The sequence below is a fragment of the Nothoprocta perdicaria genome, unplaced genomic scaffold (assembly GCF_003342845.1).
Source record: "Nothoprocta perdicaria isolate Ctin4 unplaced genomic scaffold, notPer1 scaffold_189, whole genome shotgun sequence".
Taxonomy (NCBI): Eukaryota; Metazoa; Chordata; class Aves; order Tinamiformes; family Tinamidae; genus Nothoprocta; species Nothoprocta perdicaria.
In genome coordinates this window covers 684547-694295 of record NW_020455082.1, presented here as the reverse complement: position 1 = coordinate 694295, position 9749 = coordinate 684547, and the positions used below count along the sequence as shown (strand labels likewise).

Here is a 9749-nt window from a genome sequence, read left to right as displayed (position 1 = left end):
CCCTGAACCCCGCTGTGAGAGCTGCCCTGTCCCCTCCTGCCCGCACCAGTCCCCACACCCTGCCAGCACCAAGCCCTTTGCTCTGTAAAAAGAGGGATTTTTTGTGTGGTTTTTGTGTTGTTTTCACCTGTCCCTGCTCGGCTGGCAGCCCATCTTTAAATCACACGCAGCTGGGTTGCATGGGCAGTGTTAAAACCTGCCTGTGGCTAAATGTGGTGGGAAGCTGTGCTGCCTTTTGAGAGTTTTTGAGTTCCTCAGTGTCTTTTCTTTTCCTGTGGTTTTCTCATTCCTGGCTGGAAAAGAGAAGATGGGCTGAAATCCTGGGACTCCTGTTGGTGGCTGCTGCAGCTCCATGTGTAACTAAACCTTCCCTTGCCTAAAGTGCTGCTTGGGGAATTTGATTCCCAACCGCTATTTATGGCTATTGATTTCTGCACTTCTTATTACCACAGTAAGTGACCTGTAACCAGAGCGGCAACTGGTGGGTTTATCAATCTCCTTTGGATAATTAGTAAGGCGGGAGGCTGGAGGAGCGAGGGAGCGCCACAGTTGAGCCAGGCTCAGGTACAGGCTGCCGGGGGCGCTCGGTGGGAGGACAGGGAGCTGGGCTCATCCCAACAGCCTGGCAGGGTACTAGTGTCCATGGGGACGCCATCATTTCATCCTAATGAAGCACCTGGAGCTCCTGGATGGTGTTTGGGCTGAGTTGCAGCCCTGAGTGCTGGTGTGGGGGCTGTGAGCGGGCACCCAGCCGCGGGGCACCCTGGTGAGGCTCCCCAAGCCAGCGGGTGCTTGAGGGAGCCAGAAGGGACCTGGAGATGAGCATGGGTTGCACATAGGTGGCATTGCAGAGCTTGGGAGGCCCCATCTCTCCATGCTGGGCCCACCAGGCTGGGGACACTGCGGCAGAGCCACCGCGAGGGCAGGGATGGGAGCTGGAAGCTGCGAGTGGAAAGTGCAAATTAAACCTGCGTCTCCTCGAGGGTAGGCCAGGGTCTTGCCCCAGACGATTGCCTTGCTGCTCCTGGCTGACCTCTTCCCCATGTAAACAGCTTTTCGGTGGAAGGCTAATTCATTCTCCCAGCTAAAAATGATCATTGTTGCGAGAAAGTGTTCTGGGCGTGAATGCTTTTTGCAGCAAATAGCAGCATTAACGAGTTCATTTTCTCCCAGCAATGCTATCAAAATCTCTTTAAGCCGCTTGCAGCGCGCGCTGCGGATGCGTTCGGCCCAGCCGGCGGGATGGAGGGGGCTGCGAGTGCAGGGGCCTCCGCGCCGGAGCTGCCCCGGCCGGGACAGCACGCGTTGTTGATGCGCCCCAGGGGCGTGGGGTGGGGACAGATCCCCATGCCAGGGAGATGGAATTGCAATGGAAGAAGGGGCAGGGGAGCCCAGCTCGAGGCGCTTTGCTGGAGAGTGTTTTTGGGGGCAGGTTGTGAGTGCCGGGAGCAGCTTTGGCCAAGACTTCTCGGGCAGTGGGCACGGAGGTCTGTGCTCTGGGACACGGGCGGGGCGGGAGGCCTGTCCGCGTGGGGACGTGCTGGAAACTGCGGCTGAATTGTGTGGCTTCACTGCACGTTGCGCTGCTTTGTACCTCCGTTCTCCTAGACGGGTTGAATTGTGGTGGTTTCTGGACACTGGGAGCATTTTCTGTGCTTAGTTTCCACCTTCTGGTTTGTGTGGCTTGTCCTGTGTATCCCCGAGCAGAGCGGCCCTGAGCTGCTCCCTCTAACCGGTGCAGCCCATCTCCATGTCTCCATGCTGGGTGTGAGTAGGACTTTAGCATTTATCCCCAGTGGTTTGCCCAGAGACCAAAGCAACAAGTAGTTAAAGCTCCGGAAATCACTAGGAGACTCCCTGGCAAAGCTGGGGAAGGTCTGTGATCCGTGGAGCCGGTGCCTGGCGCGCTGCCCTGCACTGCTCCCGCACGCAGGTGCTCCCTTAGCTGCAGAACAGCATTAATGTTGGTGGGCAGCTTTGTGGAGCTGTTCAGAAGGTAAAATTGTCGTGCTTCAGCGAGAGGGACCAGGGAAATACCTGTTTGCCAGCCGGGCACAGGCCTTGGCCGCCCCGTTTGTCCCCGGCCTGCAAGCGCCGTCCCTGGGGAGCGGCTGGTTTTGTCCTTTTTTTCTCATTTCCCCCCATGGAGACAAAAACTATCAAGATAAATTCCTGGTTATAAAATCAGCCGATCTCTGCTAACCTCTTCAGCTATTAAAGCAGAATAGCTGTAATAATGAGCATTGCAGTTTCCTTCATATCAGAAGATTAAAGAGAGGAAAAAAAAAAAAACAAAGTCAGGCCAATTTCTTCTCTCCTGCCGTCAGATCAGGGCCTGACCCAGCGTGGCGGAGCTCAGCGCCCCGCGCAGCTTCGTGTGAGCAGGGGGATCCGTGCAGCCCATCCCTGAACCCAGAGGCCGGAGCCGCCGGTGCCTGCGAGGGACCGTGTCCGGCTGTGCAGGGAAGGACAAGGGGCTTTGGGATGGCTGCTGGACCCAGAGCCTCACCTGGGGCTCTCATACTTTAAACGCACTGATATTCGCTGCTGATCCTGCCCCGGGGGCTGGCAGGGAGAGCGGCCGCTTCCCCGCACCTCCGGTGGAGAAAATCTGCCCCAGGCTGTGAGTGCAGAGCCCTTGGGAAAAGGAGTGGGAGACTGCATTGGGAATGATGAGGTTCTCGCTGTCCTCCTGCAGACAGGTGCCTTTACCACGGCTGTATTTGAAAATAATGTCTGCCAAGCATTAGAGTTCAGCGGGGTAGAAGTTTCTGCTGTCACTCTTTGCCCTCCCATTTATTTATTTATTTATTTGTGCACCATTTTGAAACAGCAAGTTAGAATAGGTTCTAATAATGCAATCTGATTGAATAATGAATAAAGATTAATGATTTTTCGCTAACGTAAATGATTACATGGTAATTGCTTTAATAGTATAAAATTATTTTTCGCTGCAAACCATGATTAATGATACTAGGGGAGCATTTGAATCCTGTGCTCTGGGTTTCTTTTTCTTTTTTTTTTTTTTTTCCCAAGTTCGGTGATTAAAGAACTAATATCATAGTTTACTCTTAATTTTTCTGTAGGCAGTGATCATCAGCTAATGCCTCGGGATGAGGGTGGAGTGGGTCAACAGCTTTATGTATCAAAGCTCCCTGCGATTGCTCAGCTCCTCTGCAGCAAAATGGAAACGAGCATTAGCTCCTTTTCCACCCCATGAATCTGCTCCTTAGTTATATTTTAAGGGTGGTGAGTTTTGTTGTCACGATGCGTAATGGTCCTAGCAGAGATCAGAGCCTCGTGCTGGGCACGGAGCAGCAACGCTGCGGGCAGGAGGGCGGAGGAAGGCTGAAACTCCTCAACAAACCGCCTGAGCAAGGAGAGAAAGAAGGGGATTTTCCCTCCCTATTTTCAGGAGGAGGAAGCCCCTATTTGCAAAGCTGGCACAGTTCAGGGCTGAGGGACTTGGCCCTGTCCCACCTGGTGTCCGTGCTGGCTCCCCGCGCATCAGCCTCGCTGCACCCCATTTCTTTTGGTGATCATTGGGCCCCTCGAAACTCGCTGTCTCCTTGGTGACAGTGACAAATAAGTGGTGGTCTCTCCCCCCACCCGCCCTGCGGGATGTTAATGAAGCATTTAATCATTTGGTGTTTTCTTGCTTTGGCTTCTTTTATTTTAGTTCACAGGAATCAGAGAAACGCTCGAGCGTGGAGCGGGGAAAAACAGACGTTCAATACCCGCCTTTATCTGTTATTTGCCCCCGTGATGGGGAATTAATTGCCTTTTGATTAATGAGCCCTTCAGAGGAGAGCCTGAGCTGGGGACTGAGACAAGGCAGGCGAGAGGAGGTGAAGATGCAGCGCTCTGCGCTAACCTTGGTACCTGCCAGCGTGCCAGGAAGGAGTTAAAGGGCCAAAAGAAGTGGAGCCTTGGGTAGGGAGAGGGGGAAGTTGTGCATGTGTCAGAGGAGAGAGAAAATGCAAGGGAAAGAGGAATTCAAGCAGCAGTTTAATTTTATGAGTGCTTTCACGCCCCTTGAATGGTGAAGGGGAAAATGATTTAATTAAAAATATATTTACTTTTAATGCAACCATCAATATTTCCATCCGTGCTGATTGTTAAGAGGGTTTGCGTGTTTGCATGTTTAAACATTGCTGGCTCTGCCGTGCGCTCGCTCCTTCCCTGCCAGCAGCAGCCACCGCTGCCGCGCGGCTCCTTTTGGGGACCAGCCCGAGCAGGGGCCTAAAACGCTGCTTGGGGGTGAGACAGGCACCCAAACACGGCTCCGTTTTGGTGGGAATGGGGGTTCAGGACCCCGTGCAGGTGCCCCCGTGGGCTCTGAGCCCCCATTCCCACTGGTTCCTTAGGACCAGAGAAGTGCTCCTATCCATGAAGCTTGCGGCTGTGTTCCCACCCTCCCATTCCAAGTGGAAAATCGGGCGAAAACCAAAAATGAGCAAGGCGTTTGTGGTGCGGTAAGAACCAGCAGCGTGGTCTGTTAGCAGCAGCCTTTCTGTGCGGGCGGCTCTTTCGACGTGTGGGATTACAGCAGGGCAGCCAAAGGATGGGGCCGCCGAAGGCAGGCGCTGCCATTTCCTTCCCTAACAGCCCGGCAGACGTCCTGTCCTGCTGGGCCTGTCCTCAGGTGAGGGGTGAGCGCCGTTCGCTGCTTATTCAAAAATTTGGCTTTGCTGCACCTAAATAATCGATGATAAACGCGAACAGAAGGTCCCAGAGAGCATCTTTGCTTCATGCCCGATGCAAAACCAACCCTTGCTAAGCCATTTCTAAGGCAGCCCCGCAGGCAGCCATTCGCCTTTTATTGCCGCAGTCTGTTCCCCTTCTGATCAAATACAGCCCTGGATCTTTTTCCGCCGAGCTGCTGCCCAGCCCGTCCTCGCCCATCTGGTGTTTGTGCGGGCGCTGAAGCGGTGCCGCTGCCGCCACGCTCACGCCCTCCTCGCTGCCTTTCATCCGCCTCGTGCGGTAGCTCGGGCGACTTCTCCCATTGCAGGTCCCAGGCCTGCTCTGAAATGGGGTTTTGTGTCCTCCAAAGTGCTCCGGGCCTCTTGTGGGGTGAGCCCTCTGCGGATCTAATAAACAGCTCCCCTCTTCCCTCATTTGGGAGGCTAATTGAAATATCAGTACCAGAATCAGGAGAGAGCCCTGACAGAGAGCCATTGATAATCCCGCTCCGGGCAGAGCCAGGTTGAGGTAGAAACAGTTCCTGGAGCGCTGACGAGAGTGTCATGGGAGGCAAGGGGAGGCGGCTTTACCAAAGCAGAGGCAGATGAGAGTCCCGGCCTCCTCCCAGCACCAGGAAAATGGAGGAAATGAGATTGCTTTGACCCGGTTTGTTCTTTGCAGATTTGTTTTGGCTGTTCTTCATTTTCCGTGTTCTTCCAGGTGCTGCCGTAGATGTTGTTTACTTCCAGCGCCTTTCAGGGAATCAGAGGCAAGCTAATTTGCCTCCTTTCCCCTCTCAGAAGGCAGGTGTTTTTACTGCCCTTTTCAACATTTCTGGAGCATTGTGGTCTCAGATCCCAACCCACCAGCTCCGCGGCCACTGCGAGGGGTCCCAGCACCCCAAACATCCGCCTTGGCTCCCTTCTCCCCACACTCCTCTGCCTCCTCTTAGCCCAGTCTCGCTCTGTAGCATTAATTGTGCCAGACATCAACTCACAGCTGATGTGTTTAGTGCAGCCTGAGTGAAAGAGGCTTTAGCCTTCTCATGCTGCCTGTCGATAGCTTTCCCTCTTCAGCCACGCTGACATTTTCAAATGTTCTTTTTTTCTTCTTCTTAAATTCAAAGTGACTTTTCCTGCTGTTTTAAAATTTAAATCAATTTCTCCTTAAAAAGTAGGAGCGTTTTAATAAGGCCATGCAGGTTGAAAAGAGATGCTTTGAAATGTTACTTGCTGCTTGAGCTTGGTTCTTTCTAGAAGAGCTACTCCAGGTTTGGCCAAAACATTTTTTTACTTTTTTTTTTTTTTTTCTTTTTTTCAAGAAAGGAATGATTCAACCTCCCCCCAGCTTCTAGTTTGCTTTCTGAGTGATCAAAACATCATATTCATCCCATACTGTGCTTTGGCTTGACCAGCACATCCGCTACTGCAGCAACTATTTCCCTGTGAGATTTCCTGGGCCAGCGTACACGAAAACCTTGGATGCTCCTGCAACTCCATCTGTATCGATAGCAATCAGAGCAGCCAGCCTGAGTCTGCAACAGGGAAAATTGGATGGATATTGAATAGAAATGTGTCTTGTCCCACACACAGCGTCTGCGAGCTAGTTTTAAATGCAAATAGGATGGGAAAGACGAGGGAAATTCAATAGCAAATGTTCTTTAAGTTACTTTGCATGGATCATTAAGTAGAGCTCTAAGTGCCCAGAGACCTCCAGCATGAAACAGGAAAAAAAAATCCCAGGATTCATTCAAGTTCAAGACAGCTCCATCAAGTGCAATTCTTCAGGAATTTACCCATCTGCTGCAGCTCCATCTTACAAAGGATAATATTTCTGGTCCATTTGATTCCACTGGAGGATCCTACCAGGAATCCTCTGCTTGGGTTGTAGCCGTCTCCAGTTTTGCAGCAGGGGTTGCCTTGTGGCCCAGCTGCTCTTACACAAATGTTGTCCCTTAACACAAGTGCTGCTTCTGGGTGACGGAGGGAGAGGAGCGCGTTTGTCCCTTCAGCTCCATCCCCTGGCAGATGCGGCTCCGAGGGAGCGGAGGGTTGTGGTTTTTGCCTGTACAAACACCCTTCTGTGGTTTTTTTTTCTGTGACTGTTCCCGCAAAACAGTGAATGGCTTTCTAAAATCAGCACCCAAGCACTTTTAAAGTATCAGAAGTTTTCATTGAAAGCTGAGGGGTTCATTGCAAAGAAAGTAATAACTTTTCTTCCAAAAGTCAAAGCTTCCACTTCTTCATTTTAGTTTTTGCTGATAAGTCACGTGAAATAGGGGGAAAAAAAGTAGTTATGTGAAGGTGTTTCCAGGCCGGGGTGCCAGGCGAGGCCGTGGGGTGCTGAGGGCGATTGCCATGGCTACTGCTGCCCTGCCCGCGGCCGCCATTTTGTACCAACTGCTGCTGCGGGAAGGCGACCGCCATGGGGCCTCCTGGCGGCCGCCTTTTCCATGGACATGAGCATCTGGAGCACACAGGACACCTGTGGACATGCAGGCACCTCCAGCAAGATGGCTGATGCCAACCGAGTTCTCAGGGGTGGTCACTGTCGCATCTCAGGTGTGACACCCACCATGGGCACCTGAGCCCTGTTCTCGACTCTTTGCCATGGACCCTTGAGGTGAGAGCAAGTTCAGAGCGTGTTTCTTCCTCTGAGGGCCACCCTTGGCTGCCGGTGTCCTCAAGGCCAAGACCTGGTCACCATGTACCCTCAGAGGAGACGGCACCTGGGGAGGCAGCAGCCCTGTGGGTCTTGGCTGACTTGGACCTCCTTTGCTTCCCGGTTGCTCTGAATCATCCACAATTACATCTGGGCAAGCATGCCACGATAATTGTTGATTATTGCTAGCTCCCACGGGAGCAAGCAAGGCAAGGAGATGGCGCGTGGCGTTGACGAGAAATTCAGATCGGCGGCGTATTTCTGGAATGGGCTCAAGCACTGAGTAAATACAGGAATAAATTCAATAAGTAAGAGGTGTGGAGGAGCGAGTGAGATGGCCTTGCTGTGTCAAGATAACTGTACCTTGTCCCCTTGCTCTGCAAACTCTGTTGAGCAGATTTATTAGTTTTAATTAACAGGAGGGAGAAAAAAAAAAAAGCTGGGAAGACATCCAAATTCCAGCTCACAAAATCACTGCTCCTTCCTCAAGATTGAGAGAGAAAGAGGGTGAATGACCAGAATAATAATGAGAAAAGAGATCTGGGTGCCAAGAAAGCCATTTCTCCACCCAGCCTTTGCGCTGACTCCCGGGATCGGGAGGGACGTGCACAGAGCTGGATGGGAAGTGATTTAAGCTTTGGGGGCTCTCTGAGGTTTGGAGTGGTCAAACCAACCTTCCTATCAAACCTTTTCCTCAAATGGAAAATGAGCTTTGAGCTTTGATTTATGTCTGTGTGTCAAGTACTGGTTTCCGTAGAAAATGCGGTTTTGTTTTTATTGGAAGCCCCCATCCCTAGGAACAGGTGGCTTGGCGAGGGTGGAAGCGCTTTGCAACTGGAGCTGAAATACTCCCAGGGCAGCAGGTTGCTGTGGTGGCCCTGGGGAGATACCTTGGGAAACGGCACCCGCTTCTGGGGACCGGCTCCTTCCACAGGCACCAGTGCTCCGAGCTGAACAGAGGGGGAATATTCAGCAACCTGGTGCTGAAAGGGGAGGCTGCGTGTGCTGTGAGAGAGGCCGCCTGACCCAGCAGCCTCCTGATTGCCATGGGGATAGGTGGTTTTCATACAAATGTGCTAGTAAACCTGCTACCGTAGTGCAACCTCATGGACAGCAGTGGATGGATGTCTGGCTGGAGTGTGGCTTGGTCCCAGCAGAGGAAAGGAGTTCAAAAAATGATAAAAGTCAACTCCCAGCCCAGAAAACACTGACAGTTCAGACCATCCAAAAGGAATTGGTGCTTCCTTTCATTTATTAGGTTTGCTTTTCTGTTGGCATCAAGTCGACATTTTCTGCCAAGGATTTGATGAGGATGAAATTCATTTTCTCCCTGTCAAAAATGGCTTGTGAGGGAGCCCCATCCTGCCAGCACATGTCACTCGTGAGCGGTGAGACGCAGGGCCGAGACCCCTGAGCAACTGCTACCTGCAAACCAGCAAGAGCTCGGCTTCGTTAGCCCAGCATGGAGCGTGAGCTAATTAGCCTTGATGAGTAGCCAAAAGCTGAGTTGCCTTTGGGCCTGAGTCCTTGCTCACAATGATATTTCATGATGTAGTTAGTCCTGTGTCTTACCTGGCATAGGGATGATGCAGCCTCTGCTGCATGAGAGAGCCCTGAGGGACTGAACCTCCTCATGGGGCTCCGTGGAGATGCTGAGATCTAGCAGGAGCTGGAAGGCGGCCACAAAACATGGAGGGAAAAACATCTTTGTTTTCTCTGTTCAGGTTCCCTTTCAAGTTTTGTTTCAGCTCATAAGAAACCATCTGAAAAAGAATGGGGAAGAATGGAGTTGGATGTAGGCACCGCATCTCCAGAGTTCAAAGGTACTTGGACTGCACATTGAGGCTTGGTCTCATCTCTGTCCTTTACAGATGTTCATTAAAGGGGTTTTGCGAGAAAGCATGGTGTCGCTCTCCAGGAAACAGCAGCTAGAACATTTTATCTTTGACTTTAGCAACTTCAACAAGTCCCTCGGGGAACAGCACAAGCAAGTTTTATTAAAAATAAAAAACCCTCACGGAGAGAGCTAACACTTTGTCTTCCAGATTTAACAGGAGCTGCCGGAGATAGCAAAGACACTTCAGAAAGGCTCTCGGGGCAAAGCAGGACATAAATAAACTGTTCTAATAAAGCCTGGAGCAACCCAGCACCATGACGGACACACAGGGCCCTAATGCACAGCCAAGCTGGATACGTCTTTTGGCCAGGGGGACAGCAGGAGTTACCATGGGCATCAGAGCGTTGTGGAGCACTGCCACGAAGTCAAGCCCATGGTCCCACAGAAGAAAATCTCCAGTGGAAATCCAGCGTCAAGCTGAATTCTGGCCCCAGGTTGAAGATGGGCCCCATGTTTTTACAGAGTTTTCCAAGCTAGAGTGACAGTGGATGCATTTTCCACGCTT

General features: G+C 51.8%; 1 long non-coding RNA gene across 1 annotated transcript; it reads left to right on the top strand.

The window, feature by feature from the left end:
• The first annotated feature begins 308 nt into the window (after positions 1-308).
• On the top strand, positions 309-9432 carry LOC112945410. The gene is made up of 3 exons (XR_003248999.1): positions 309-451; positions 9072-9170; positions 9393-9432. It is a non-coding gene; the product is annotated as an uncharacterized LOC112945410 (long non-coding RNA).
• The last annotated feature ends 317 nt before the right edge of the window (positions 9433-9749 follow it).